The sequence below is a fragment of the Schistocerca serialis genome, chromosome 5 (genome assembly GCF_023864345.2).
Source record: "Schistocerca serialis cubense isolate TAMUIC-IGC-003099 chromosome 5, iqSchSeri2.2, whole genome shotgun sequence".
Taxonomy (NCBI): Eukaryota; Metazoa; Arthropoda; class Insecta; order Orthoptera; family Acrididae; genus Schistocerca; species Schistocerca serialis.
In genome coordinates this window covers 312,096,058-312,111,444 of record NC_064642.1, presented here as the reverse complement: position 1 = coordinate 312,111,444, position 15,387 = coordinate 312,096,058, and the positions used below count along the sequence as shown (strand labels likewise).

At 44.7% G+C, this 15,387-nt stretch overlaps 1 protein-coding gene across 1 annotated transcript in view; it reads left to right on the top strand.

The window, feature by feature from the left end:
* Positions 1–15,387, top strand: part of LOC126481219 (anaphase-promoting complex subunit 5) — a 143,323-nt gene that overhangs the window by 17,226 nt on the left and 110,710 nt on the right. The window lies entirely within an intron of this gene.

Below are 15,387 nucleotides of genomic sequence, written 5' to 3'. Positions count from 1 at the left end.
TTTACCGCTGTGATGTGAAGCCTTATATCCCTCCTCCGATGCGGTGTTTTAAATGCTGGAAGTTTGGGCATATGTCATCCCGATGTACTTCCGGCATCACATGTCGAGATTGTGGATGTCCTCCGCATCCCAATACTCCATGTGCCCCGCCTCCCATCTGTGTTAACTGTTGAGGACACCATTCCCCCTGCTCACCGGACTGTAGGGTATTCCAGAAAGAACGGAAGATCATGGAATATAAGACCCTGGACCACCTGACCTACAATGAGGCTAAGCGGAAATATGAGAGGCTCCATTCTGTGCTAATGACGTCAACCTATGCTGCTGCTGCTACAATGGTTCTCCCATCTCCTGTGTCGTCACGTACGGTTGGCTCTATGATCCGTCAGAATCCACCTGCCCCCTTGATTTGGGGGGGGGGCAGGGGGGGGGGGGGGGCGACACTTAACTCCATGTTGCCCCTGCTCCATCTTCATCTACTTCTGGAGCAACACCCCCTCTCCCCCCCCCCCCCCCCCCTCCCAACCATCAGGGACATCAGTTCCCACTTCCCATCTGGAGAAGCGTAAGACTTCTTCAGCTCCTCTCACCAGGAAGGAGCAAGCTCAGACCAGTGGAAAAGCGGAAACCTGCCAGTGGCTGAAGCAACCATAGGTCACTGGTCGTATGCTTCACGGTCCTCGTCCGTCCCTGAGACTGACCCGGTGAAGCCCTCCCAGCCGGAACCACCAAAGGCTCAGTGCGAAAAGCTGAAAAAGAAAAAGGCTCCCAAGAGTCCAGCCATATCGGTGGCACCCATCCCACCGCTTCCTACAAGGTCAGCGTCAGCGTCTGAGGATGAGGTAGAGATTCTGGCGTCTGCTGAGGACCTGGATCTTGCTGGACCCTTGGACGCGCGGGTACTGAATTGGTGGCAGCCAGTGACCCAATGGCGCAATCTGCCTCCCCAATCCCTTCACGCCTTTCTCAGCCATGAACAATGCCATCCTCCAGTGGAACTGCGGCGGTTTCTTCCACCATCTTGCTGAGCTCCGACAACTTCTCAGCCTTCACCCTTTCTTCTGCATTGCTCTTCAAGGAACTTGGTTTCCAGCGACACGAACCCCCCGCCCTCCGTGGCTATCGGGGCTATTATAAGAGCCGGGCAGCTTATGAACGGTTATCTGGTGGCGTCTGCATCTATGTTCTTCACTCTCTTCACAGCAAGTCTATCCCTCTACAAACACCTTTAGAGGCTGTTGCTGTACGGATGTCGACGCCTCAGGCTGTTACTGTCTGCAGTCTGTATCTTCCACTGGATGGTGATGTCCCGCAGCATGTCCTGGCTGCGCTGATAGCCCAATTGCGGCCACCTTTCCTGTTGGTGGGAGACTTCAACGCCGATAACCCTCTGTGGGGTGGATCAGTGGCAACGGGCAGAGGCAGCACCATTGAGCATGTTTTGGCACAGCTCGACCTTTCCATTTTAAATGATGGTGCCTTCACACATTTCATTGTGATGCATGGCATGTACTCGGCCATCGACCTTTCAATCAAGCCCTAGCCTCTTACTGTCTGTCCAATGGAGTGTGCATGACGACACTGTGTGGTAGTGTCCACTTTCCGATCTTTCTGTCACTGCCACAGCGTCACTCTTCTGGGCGCCCTTGCAGATGGGCTATGAATAAGGCTGACTGGGACTTGTTCGCCTCCATTGCCGCTATTGAGCCTCTTTCTATTGAAGCCATTGATGTGGTGGTTCACTCGGTCAACACCGGCATCGTTACTGCCGCAGAATCTGCCATTCCCTGTTCTTCTGGGTCCCCTCGGTGGGGCACTGTGCCTTGGTGGTCGCCTGCGATCGCCGAGGCGATTGAAGATCGCAGGCGGGCACTCCAGCATCACAAGCGGCAACCCTCATTAGAAAACCTCATTGCCTTTAAACGGCTCCGTGCGTTGGCCCGCCGCATCATTCGCCAACACAAGCAGGAGTGCTGAGAATGGTATGTCTCCACCATTGGCCTCCATATCTCTCCACCGCAGGTTTGGGCCAAGATTGGGCGCCTCTATGGCTATCAAACCCCTGTCAGTGTCCCTGCGTTGTCACTGAATGGAGCAGTTTGTACTGTCTCTGACATAATTGCAAACTGCGTAGCAGACCCATTTTGTTGTCAGTTCCGCTTCTGTGAATTACCCACTGGCCTTCCGCTCCATTAATGAGCGGTTGGAACGTTGGAGCCTTTCGTTTCACACCTGCCATCCTGAATCCTACAACGTTCCATTCAGTGAGTTGGAATTCCACAGTGTCCTAGCCACTTGCCCTGATACAGCTCCCGGGCCAGATCGCATCCACTGTCAGATGCCGAAACACCTCTCAGTGGACTGCCAGCGACGCCTCCTCGACCTTTACAACTGAATCTGGGTCGGGGGTGAGTTTCCGTCGCATTGTTATCCGCGTTTTAAACCTAGCAAGAACCCATTGGAGGTGGACAGCTACCACCCCATTAGCCTCACCAATGTTCTTTGCAAGATGCTCGAACGTATGGTGAGCCGGCGGTTGAGTTGGGTACTCGAGTCTCGGGGCCTTCTGGGTCTGTCTCAGGGTGGGTTCCGTAAAGGCCGCTCTGCCGCCGACAATCTGGTGAGAATGGAGTTAGCCATCCGTACGGCCTTTGCCCTCCGTCAGCACCTCGTCGCTGTCTTTTTTGACATGCAGAAGGCATACGATACGACATGGCGCCATCACATCCTCTCTACGCTTCATGGTTGGGGTCTTCGGGGTCTGCTGCCGATTTTCATACGAAATTTTCTGTCGCATTGTACTTTCCGCGTGCAGTTCGCGGCCTCCCATAGTCCCCCCGAGTTTAGGAGAATGTGGTACGACAGGGATCTGTCTAAGTGTCAGCCTGTTTTTAATTGCAATTGACAGGCTCGCTGCAGCGGTGGGAACGTCTGTCTCAGCTTCCTTGTATGCTGACGACTTCTTCCTCTACTATAGCTCCATTGGCATTGCATCTGCTGAACTTCAGCTGCAGGGTGCTATCTGCAAGGCGCAGTCTTGGGCTTTAGCGTGTGGCTTCCAATTTTCGGCTGCCAAGACCTGCGTTATCCATTTCTGCCGGTGACGCACTGTTCACCCTGAACCGCGGCTTTATCTTGCGGCGAACTTCTTGCTGTGGTGGACACACATCGGTTTTTGGGTGTGGTTTTTGATGCCCGGTTGACTTGGCTCCCACATATTCGGTAGCTTAAACAGATGTGTTGGCGGCATCTTAATGCTCTGTGATGCTTGAGCCACACCAGCTGGGATGCCGACCGATCTACCCTCTTAAGGCTCTACCAGGCGTTAATCCAGTCCCGTCTGGATTATGGGAGCTTGGCTTATGGTTCAGCATCCCATTCTGCGTTGCGGGTGCTGGACCCAATCCTTCACAGTGGGATCTGACTTGCCACTGGTGCTTTCCAGGCCAGCCCTGTGAACAGCATACTTGTGGAGGCAGGTGTCCCTCCACTGCGGTTATGGTGCCAACGTTTACTGGCCGCTTATGCTACACATGTTTGTAGCTTGCCTGGGCATCCTAATTATCATCTACTGTTCCCTCAGTCCATCTCCCAGAATGTCGGCCCTGGTCGGGTTGTACAATCGCGGTCCGCGTCGGAGAGCTTCTCTCGGGGCATGGGGTTTTCCCTCTTCCACTTCCTTTCCGGGCCCCTCTGCATACACCCCCGTGGTGTATGCCCCGCCCTTGTCTTTGGCTCGAATTGGCACAGGGCCCGAAGGACTCAGTCCCTCCAGAGGCTTTCCGCTGCCACTTTCTATCCATCCTTGCCATGTATCAGGGATCTGGCATTGTTTACACTGACGGTTCGTTGGTTGCTGGTCGTGTCGGTTATGCTCTCACTCTAGGGGACCATTACGAACAACACTCATTGTCGGCTGGCTCCAACATTTTCACTGCTGAACTGGTCGCCATCTTTCGTGCCCCAGAGTATATCCGCTCCTGCTCAGGTGAGTCCTTCGTTATCTGTAGCGACTCCCTGAGTGGTTTACGAGCTATCGACCAGTGTTTCCCTCGCTCTCGTCTGGTGATGGCTGTCCAAGAGTCCCTCCATACTCTTGCTAGTTGCGGCCACTCTGTGGTCTTTGTGTGGACCCCTGGTCATGTCGGCATCCCAGGCAATGAACATGTTGACCACCTGGCCAAACAGGCCACCAGTGAACCAACTCTGGACATCGGCCTCCCGGAGACTGATTTGCAAGCAGTCTTATGCACAATGTTTTCGTGCTTTTGGACACTGAATGGCGCGATCTGACCACACCTAATAAACTCCGTGCTGTCAAGTTTTCCTTTGTCAGCTCCGCATTGGCCACACCCAGCTGACGCACAGATATTTACTGCGCCGTGATGACCCGCCTCTATGTCGCTGCGGGGCGGCTTTGACGGTGGTCCACATCTTGTTGCCTGTCCCCTTTTAGCTGTGCTCAGGCAGACATTTGCGTTGCCTGATATGCTCCCTGCCCTTTTAACGGATGTCACTGCCATGGCAGGCTTAGTTTTGCGTTTTATTGCGGCTGGGGGCTTTTATCACTTAATCTAAGTGTTTGTCTTTTTTGTGTTGATTCTGGCCTTTGGCCTATGATTTTAGTCTGAGTTTTTAGTGTGTTTCTCGGTGGTTGGCTTTTCCTTTTTTCTCTCTATGGTCTGCCAACCACTGTCACACTCTGTGTGATTTTAATTCCTTTTTTCTGGTCTCTGTCTAAGTCTTTCTTGTCCTGTGTCGTCTGTTGTCTTTTCCATTGTTCGTTTTTATTCTGTGTGGGTGTTTGAAGTTTTGGAAAAAGGGACCGATGACCGTAGCAGTCTGGTCCCTTCAATCCACACACTCGGATACGCATCTTCCTGTACACAGTATCTCGTGTAGCGTAATCTTCGAGTGACCACAATCTATAATTGCTTGAGAAGCTTTCAAAAAGTCTCATCGGAGAATGATGTCATGACTACACTCTTGTAAAACAGTGAATTCTAAGGGTTGTGTATGGCCACTTGTAGCCACACGAATAACACAACTTCCTGTAGGTTTTACATATTTCCCACAAGCCACCTTCAGCAGAGATGTTTTGTTGTGGACGAATATGATTTTCTGCAACTGGCGACGGTACTTTTCCGAAATGACTGAATATGATGCTCCAGAGTCCACAAGAGCTTGGGCTGGTCGGCTATCCATGAGGATATCGACATAGTTTCCCATCATTTTTGTAGTGATAGACGGCGGTAGCCTCACCTCCAAGGAAGGTCGCACACTTTAGTTTTCCTGGTTGTGGTTAGGTGATCGACTGGAGCTTTTAAACGGCAATGGACACCTTGATCGGCATGTTGAGGAGCGTCCTCTCCAGCGGCTAGCTTGTGGCGATGGTGAACTACGTCATCCTGCACCCACATCTTCTTCATCTTCATCGTCCCGGAGTTGGCGTCGGCTAAGATCGGTCTGCTGTCTTCTGGCGCGGGCCTCATCAAATATCTGCCGCCTTTCTCAACAGTAGTGCACCACATGTCCCAATCGTCCATAGTGGAAACATACTGGTTGGTTATCCTGGGTCCTCCAGATGTTAGTCTTTTTTGGTGCCCAAACAGGTTCCTCATTCGGCATTTTAGGAACATAACTCTGCCTGGGTCTCAACTTTTTCACCGATTTAAAGGGAAATGAAGGACGAGAGATTGGGTTCAGTGTCTGTTCCACTTCCTCCCTTTTGACCTCTTGAAGCGTCTCTTTTTGCTCGCCGTGCAATCCAAGCGCTTTCTGAACTTCCTCTCTCACTATCTGACAAAGAACACTTGTGAAATCAGTTTCTTCCTCCATCACAGACATCGATATGCCGTTTGGAAGCGGTTCAAACTTCTTGCGTGTAATTCTTTTTTGATGCATTGTCTCAATATACTGGCACAATTTTATGATGTCGTCTGCTGTCAAAACCACCTTCAGGAATAGCGCAAGATACATGTCCTCAGCAACACTCTTCATGATATGTGCCACATTATCTTGCTCCTTCATTTGAGGATCCACTATTTTACACAGCTCCAAGACGTCTTGAATGTAGGATGCTGTCGTTTCTCCTGGATGCTGTGCCCTGCACTTTAATTTATCTTCAGCCTTGCACTTTTGTCGTTGTGTGTCACCGAAATACTTGCGAAGTCCCACCTGAAATACTTCCCAGCTTGTGAACTTCTCCTGATTCTTCTCAAACCATTGCTTGGCAGTGCCCTCCAGGTAGAAAAATACGTTAGCCAAACACACGGTGTCATCCCATTTTATTAAATTTGGGTATACGCTCATATACCTTCAGCCACTTGTTTGTCACCAGAGAACCAGAAGGATGTCTCATGTGGTGGCACACAGTTGCTGTCATCGTGACGTCCTCTTCTTCTTCTGTCTCCGATAGACTGCGATCTGTTGAATGTGGCTCGAACTCGGGTTTCTCGCCACGTAACCAGCAGCTTTGTCGTGGCCTGATGGGAGCCACTGTGTTGTCAATAATGTGCGGTATCACAAGTTCCAATGTCCAGCATCTCCACCAGAATAATGTCACGCAGAGAAAGGTGTAAGTAGATGAATGAAGAACACGAACTTCACTGAACGAAGGTTTATTCAGCTCTTGCACATACAAGAGCGTGGAGCGAACTGCCTCTGGCCAGAACATGTACGGTATATATACAACTACAGAACATTCCAGTACAGTGATTCTTGCCATTTGTGGATACTTCTAGAATGTATTCGAACCAAAAACAGAAGTTAAAATTGCACAGTCCAGGTGAGTTTTGAACTTGCGACCCTCCATGCAACAATCTAATATCGTAACCACTACACTATGGCGACTGTGCTACTCGGCTTCTTCTGCGACAATATAAACTGTCACTTACCTGTGTGAAGATTTTCTAGGAAGCGTTTATTGGTGGACTTGCATTAATATTCAGCACTGCTTCACAAAGCTGGCTTAAACAGTACAACTTTAACCCATGAGACAGGATTGCGATTTTCAATGTTTCTGACACAAAGATTAATGTCCAATAGCCATCTAATTGCATTCAGCAAGATTCTGAGATTCAACCTTTGCAAAGGAAAACATGAACTAGTAACAGGAACTTCACTGCCTCAAACTGATTTCTAGTAATGTATGCCAATAATCTCCCCAAAAAAAAAAAAGAAAAAAAAATGGGAAGGGCAAAAAGTCAAACAATATGCAAAAGGTGATATATGTTTGACACTGTGGCAATCTTTGGGGGGTCATCTGAATGTTATATTATTCTTGAAGACTCAAGTTTGCCAAGATCATTAGTAATTCTTTTATTAGTATTACCCATTTCGGCAGATCTACACTGTCATCATCAGATCTGAAGGTTACAAAAACAAAAATCAAAAGTGAAAGTGACTCACTCACAATTTCATATAACCACTGTGTACAACACCACAACATTAGAATGTACCTTGTAACATTATTAGATAAACATGCTTTTTACAACACTGATAGTCGTATTATGTTGTTTGAAATCTGTGATTTAAAATATTGCATAAATAGCCTTAAAAATATTTTAATGAGGTTGGGGCGAAGACATAAATGGAGTGTGGTATGTTTATCAATATTTATTGATTATCGGACACCACTTTGTAAATAACTGTATATTTACTTATTTGTGAAAAAATTACACTGTCAAAGTCACCATTGTGGTGTCAAGTGATGAGTGTATACTGAGACATCAACACTTTGGTTGTATGTTTTAATTGTGTGGTATTTTGTTTGTGACATGCTGCTGTTCTCTGCCACTTTTTGTTACAGTTTAATACAGCATCACTATGAACCTTTCAGTGTTGTAAAAAACCTCTTCATCTAATAGTGTCACAAAGTACATTCTAACGTTGCAGTAGTGTACACAGTGTTTATATGAACTCATGTATGTTTGTGCCATCTTCACTTGGGATGTTTATTTTGTAACTTTCACATTCGATGATAACATGGGCCTGTCAAAACCAGTAATAAAAGGAATTGGTAGCAATCTTGGCAGACTTGATTCTTCAGGAATGACATTCGCAAAAGCACTACACTTAAAATTTACATGGAAATAAATTTAATTTATTGTTTCGAGTTAGACCTATTCAGATCAGTCACTTTTATTAAGCACCACCACCAGTGAGGTCATACGGTGCCTGGAGAGGGTACCTTCTGCTCGCAGATGGAACAATGGAAAAACGATCTATTAAGCTTCTGTATGAGCTCTAATGTCTCTAGTCTCTGCAGTCCTTAAACAAAATGTATGTTGGCGACAGGATAGTTCTGCAGTTACCCGCTAATACCATTTCTCTAAATTTTGTTAAGAGTTTTGTGAAAAGAATGCCAGCTTCCTCCCCAAGATTCCCAATTGAACTTGTGAACCATCTCTGTAATAATGATGATTTGATTAAACTTGCAGGTTATAAATCTTGCAGCATGCATCTAAATAGCTTCAATTTCTGTCTGTAATCTGACATAATGGGGATTCCAAGCATTTGAGCAGTACTTGAGAATGGGTTGCACTAGTGTTGTATACGTGGTCTCCTTCAAAGATGAACCACACTTTCCTAAAACTCTCCCAGTAAACGGATGTTGACTATTTGCCTAGCCTACTAATGTCTAGACATGCTTGTTCCATTTCATATCACTTAGCAGCATTATGCTTAGATACCGAGTCCCCCAGAAAAATGTATAGACTCTCTGTCAGGCTCTATTGAGAAATCGATATTGTCATTCGGTTTCAGTTAAGAGTGTGTTGTTGTATGGTCTTTGGCTCAACACGTTAGTACTTTCATCTCGGTATTGAGAAAACAAGATGACTGGAGTGTGCTTGATATTCGAGCAACGAAAATGTATTGTGAAGTGGTTTTTCAAGTTTGATAATGCCGTTGAAATGCAACATCGGTGGAGGTGGGAGTTTGGAACAGAACAGCCAACCCGCCTTAACAATAAAAATGCATCACTGACAAGTTTGAATTACATGGAATGATTTGGGATATTCACAAAGGAAGACAGCATACAGCTACAAGTTCTGCTTCGTCGGCTCTCGTGTTAGAAGCGTTTGTTAATTCTACATAGAAGTCTGTTACACAATGTGTACGTGAAGTGAAGTGGCGGTTAGCAGTACAAGTGTAAGAAGAATTCTGAACGCTGCAAAGTGGAAAGTTTACATTCCACGATTACTGCACGCAATTAATGATGATGATCCTGATCACCAAATGCAATTTTGTGAGTGGTATCAGCAAATGGTAACTGATGACAAACAATTTGTGATGGAGGTAGTGTGGAGTGATGGGGCACAATTTAAGGCAGGTTGTTGGGTTGTTTTTGGGGAAGGAGACCAGACAGCGAGGTCATCGGTCTCATCGGATTAGGGAAGGATGGGGAAGGAAGTCGACCGTGCCCTTTCAAAGGAACCATCCCCGCATTTGCCTGGAGCGATTTAGGGAAATCACGGAAAACCTAAATCAGGATGGCCGGACGCGGGATTGAACCGTCGTCCTCCCGAATGCGAGTCCAATGTCTAACCACTGGGCACAATTTAAACTTAATGGAACTGTGAATTGGCATAACAGTGTACTGGACACCAGAAAATCTGCATGTTTTTGTGAATAATGTGGTCAATCTACCAGGGTTCATGTGTGGTTTGGACTGTCATCTAGAGGCTTAGTGGGAGTCTTTTTCTTTGATGCTACTGGCACTGGAGAAGCATACCTGAAAATGTTAGGCACATCAATTTTTCCAGGTGTACGTGAGCTTTATGGAGCTGGTGAAGAGGTCTTGTACCAACAGGACGAGGCACCACCACATTACCACCTAGCCATACGAGCTATTCTGGATGACAATTATCTGGGGCATTAGATTGGTCAAAGAAGGCCCATTAAGTTCTTCCCTCCGTCTAACACTTATGGACTTTTACTTTTGGGGAACTGTGCGTAAGCCATGCACGTTGGAGGAACTATGCCAGGAGATTACAGCGACATGTGCAGCGATCTCCACTGTAACATTGACTGACATAGTTGCGGTGACCACTTGTCGTTCTTTTATGTGTAGAGCCACCAACAGTGAACATTTTGAATGTTTAAAGTAACCCTGTGCTAAACTGAAGGTTGTACAACATGTGCACTCAATGAAGTTACAATCCTGTGCACATAGCATTATCAGCAAACAGTTCCAGCTTGTTGCTCACCCTATCAGTCAGATCATTTATGTATATAGAGAACAAGAGGAGTCATATCACACTTCCTTGGGGCATTCCTGACGATACTCTTTGTGTTTGATGAGCACTCACTGTCCAGGACAATGTGCTGGGCTCTATTCCATAAAGTCTTCAAACCACTCACATATTTGGGAATCTAATTTGTATGCTTGGACCTTTAAGTCTGCAGGGGGCACTGCATCAAATGCTTTCCGGAAATCGAGAAATATGGAATCTGTCTTTTGCCATTCATCCATGATTCACAGGATATCATGTGATAAAGGGGCAAGCTGAGTATTGCTCAACAGTGCTTTCTATGTTGGTAATGTATGGCTTTTCTTCAGGAGAAGGGCAAATCAAGGATGTTCCAAACAAAGTCTTCAGGGTTGGGAAAAGAACCACCGTAGTTTAATAGCTGCATTAGAAAACTGCTATGTAAGCAAACAGAACTTCTTCACAGATTCAAGGGAAGTCAAAACCTAGCTGATAAACGAAAGATCAATGAAGTGAAAATGAACATAAGGAGAGCAATGAGGGAAGCATTCAAGGACTATGAAAGTGAAATTTTTGTTAGCCAAACAGTAAAAACACTAAGAGGTTTTGGCCTTATGTAAAATCACCAAGTGCTTCATAATCCTTTATTCATTCACTCAGTGACCATAGTGGCACCTATACAGAAGATAAGAGAGAAGGCTGAAACAGTGAATTCGGTCTTCCAAAACTCTTCCATTATATAAGATCACAACGTGTTTCCTCCTTTCAATCATTGTACAAACATCAAAATGGCAGATACTGAGACAGCTGATCATGGAATAGAAAAGCAACTGCAGTCACTTAGTAGTGGAAAGGCATTAGGATCAGATAAGTTATGAAATAACTTGGTCACTTTCTAGAAGTAGTTTATGATAGTTCACTAGAGCAAAGAAGTATACCTAGTGTCTGGAAAAAAAGAAAGAGTCATTCTCATTTTCAAGAAGGGTTGTTGGATAGATGCAAATACGAGGGTTGGAACTTAAATAGTGGCAGCTATTTATTCACAACCGATACAAAAGAGTTAAATGTTTGCACCTGTTACTGCCCTTTAGAGTAGTCACCACCATTGTGTAGAATCCATTGCCAGTGAAGTGGAAGGCGTAGTATACCGTTAGCAGAGCCGGTTCTGTTGATGGTGTGAATGGAGCGGTCTACTGCCTGTCGAATCTCTGGAACAGTTCTGAAGCGAATGCCACGAAGTGGTTCCTTTATCTTTGTAATCAAATCAAAGGCTCAAGGACTAAAGTCGTATTACTGTTTGTTTTTGGAGCATCACCTATGACCAGCTTTGCAAAAGAAGCAGTGACACTTTCTGCACAACCCACCCATGATTTTGCATGACAATGCGCAGGTGCATACAGTGCAAGCTGTGGCTGCTCTGTTCGGATGATGGGACTGGGAAGTACTGTACCATCCACCGTACTCCCTGGACTTAAGTCCTTTTCACTTGGATTTCATTCTAAAGATGAAGGAACCACTTCGTGGCATTTGCTTCAGAACTGTTCCAGATTCGACAGGCAGTAGACCGCTCCATTCACAGTATCAACAGAACAGGCTCTGCTAATGGTATAGTACGTCTTCCACATTGCTGGCAATGGGTTCAACACAACGTTGGTGACTACTTTGAAGGACAGTAACAGGTGCAAACATGTAACTCTTTTGTAATGGTTGTGAATAAATAGCTGCCACTATTTAAGTTCCAACCCTCATAATTATAGGCTGATATTGTCAATCTGTTGTAGAATTGTGAAATATGTTTTATACTCAGGAATTACTTGGATGACATCCTTGAGGAATGAAAAGCTCTTCTATAAAAATAAACATGGAATCCGCGAACAGAGATATTGCGAAAGTCAGCTCGCTGGGTCATCTGTGAAATCCATAGTGGTATAGATAATGATGCTGAGTTTGATACATTGAATTTAGGAAGGCATTTGACACAATCCCACACTGCTGTTCAGTGAAAAAAAATTATAAGTTTACTAAGTGTTGGACAAGATTTGCTGCTGGATTCACGTCGCTCTTAACGGAACAGAATTTACAGACATAAAGGAAATTTCTGGAGCATCCCATGAAAGTTTCATAAGACTGTTAAATGTGTACAATGTACATATGACCTAGTAAAAAACATTTAAAGCTCCTTAAGACTGTTCGCATATTATACCATTGTGTATAAGAAAGTACCAATTCCAGAAGACAGTATCGATTTGCAAAATGACCTGCAGAGGATTGGTGAATGGTGGAGGGTCTGGCAATTGACCCCAAAAATAAATAAATGTAGCATACTGCCCATACATAGGAAAAGAAATAAACTATGTTGCAACTATACTATTGATGACAAATTTCTGGAAACAGTATCTACCATAAAATATCTAGGAATTAACTGTCCATAGCAGACTTATGTGAAGGACCATATAAAACAAAAACTGAAAGCAGATGCCCAGCTGTGATTCATACGAAAAATCTTAAGGAAATGTAACTTATCCATGAAGAAAGACCCATACAAGGCAGTTGTTTGGCTGATTCTTGGGTATTGTTCATCAGTTTGGGATGCTTGCAAGGTAGGACTGATACAAGAGACAAAGGTGATCCAAGGAAGAACAGTGTGTTTCATCACAAAATCTTTTAGTCTATGCAAGAACATTATGGAGATGCTCAAAAAATTCCTATAGGAGATCCTACAAAGGAGGTTTTGTGCATCACAAAGAGGTTTACTATCAAAATTTTGAGAGAGCACTTTCCAGGAAGAGTCAGATGACATATTACTTCCTCCCACATACATCTCACGAAATGACCATGATGAAAAAATTAGAGAAATTAGAGCACAGAGGCTTATTAAGAATCATGAGCCATTCGTGAGTGGAACAGAGAGAATGGGGGGGGGGGGGGTCAGTGAGTGGCACCAGAACTATCCTCCACCGCACACCATGAGGTGACTTGGGGAGTGTGATGTTGATGTAGATCTGGTATGACAGTATGGGGCGCCATTGGTTAACATAGTCGGTAATTTGAACAGTAAGCATTACATTTGCGATATATTAAGTGTAGTTCACTGCACTATCTTCGAGCACTCGGTGACATTGTCTTTCAACAAGATAGCACACAATGGCTGGTTGTCCAGGCCTATCTTGAGACAAGCAGTGTTTGATTGTTGCCCTGGCCAGCACATTGTCGGTATTCCTCACCTGTTGAAAACATGTGGTCATAGGTTTCTGAGAGACTGTCATCACCACTTGACAGCTACTGTGATAGACAAACTCTGGCGTAGTTGACACTGTATAGAATAGTGTACCTGTAGCCATCATTCGAGCTCAGTTTGACTTTATTCCCTACCGGATCAAAGGTGTTGTTGCTGCGAGAGTTTCAGCCCTGTGTACAAAATTTCACACTGTGTATACCCCCAAATCGCCCGCATATTTATTCACGTGTGCTTCCTACTACAGTATACACACAATAAGTAAAATTTATTTATTTGCCGTTCTTCCTGGTGTTGCAGTTTTAATGACTACAAGTTTATATACAAGTAATACAATATAGTGACAATTTATAAATGACTGTGAGAAACTCTTGTATGAAATAAAGGGTATGTGCCATGTGCCACAAGATTTGAAAAATTTCTGTTCTGTTCTACATTTTCCAGTCCTGTTGGAAACTTTTTGAAAATGAAACCTCCCAATTCTGACACCCTTTCAGTACAATCATTGTTATCCAAGTGTAAATCCTTTGTCTGTGTATTATTTACTGAATGAATGCTTCAATTTCCATTGAATTCTTTGATATTATTCATCACAAATCCTAAGAGTTTGAGTTCTGAGACACTTGAACAGTGACCCTTATGGTGGTACTGAATTGATGCTTTAACCTGTCCGTACCGTCTGCTTCTCTTTCCTGAGAGATGTATGCCACAGTACATAATGGTAAAAATGTGCAAATTAAACAAGCTTTTGCATTTTAGTGTTGATTTTGGGGCTTATTCTTCTGTTGTTGTTGTTGTTGTTGTTGTGGTCTTCAGTCCTGAGACTGGTTTGATGCAGCTCTCCATGCTACTCTATCCTGTGCAAGCTTCTTCATCTCCCAGTACCTACTGCAACCTACATCCTTCTGAATCTGCTTAGTGTATTCATCTCTTGGTCTCCCTCTACGATTTTTACCCTCCACGCTGCCCTCCAATGCTAAATTTGTGATCCCTTGATGCCTCAGAACATGTCCTACCAACCGATCCCTTCTTCTGGGCAAGTTGTGCCACAAACTTCTCTTCTCCCCAATCCTATTCAATACTTCCTCATTAGTTATGTTATCTACCCATCTAATCTTCAGCATTCTTCTGTAGCACCACATTTATATTGAGCAAGCAGTAAAGGAAACAAAAGAAAAATTTGGAGTAGGTATTAAAATCCATGGAGAAGAAATAAAAACTTTGAGGTTCACCGATGACATTGTAATTCTGTCAGAGACAGCAAAGGACTTGGAAGAGCAGTTGAATGGAATGGACAATGTCTTGAAAGGAGGATATAAGATGAACATCATCAAAAGCAAAACGAGGATAATGGAATGTAGTTGACTTAAGTCGGGTGATGCTGAGGGAATTAGATTAGGAAATGAGACACTTAAAGTAGTAAAGGAGTTTGGCTATTTGGGGAGCAAAATAACTGATGATGGTCGAAGTAGAGAGGATATAAAATGTAGACATGGACTATAAATAGTTTGGACAAGAATGGAATGTTGTCTACTCCAGGGGCCTTGTTTTAACTCAGGTCTTTCAGTGCTCTGTCAAACTCTTCACGCAATATCGTATCTCCCATTTCATCTTCATCTACATCCTCTTCCATTTCCATAATATTGTCCTCAAGTACATCGCCATTGTATAGGCCCTCTATATACTCCTTTCACCTTTCTGCTTTCCCTTCTTTGCTTAGAACTGGGTTTCCATCAAAGCTCTTGATATTCATGCAAGTGGTTCTCCTTTCCCCAAAGGTCTCTTTAATTTTCCTGTAAGCAGTATCTATCTTACCTCTAGTGAGATAAGCCTCTACATTCTTACACTTGTCCTCTAGTCAGCTCTGCTTAGCCATTTTGCACTTCCTGTCGATATCATTTTTGAGGCGTTTGTATTCCTTTTTGCCTGCTTCATTTA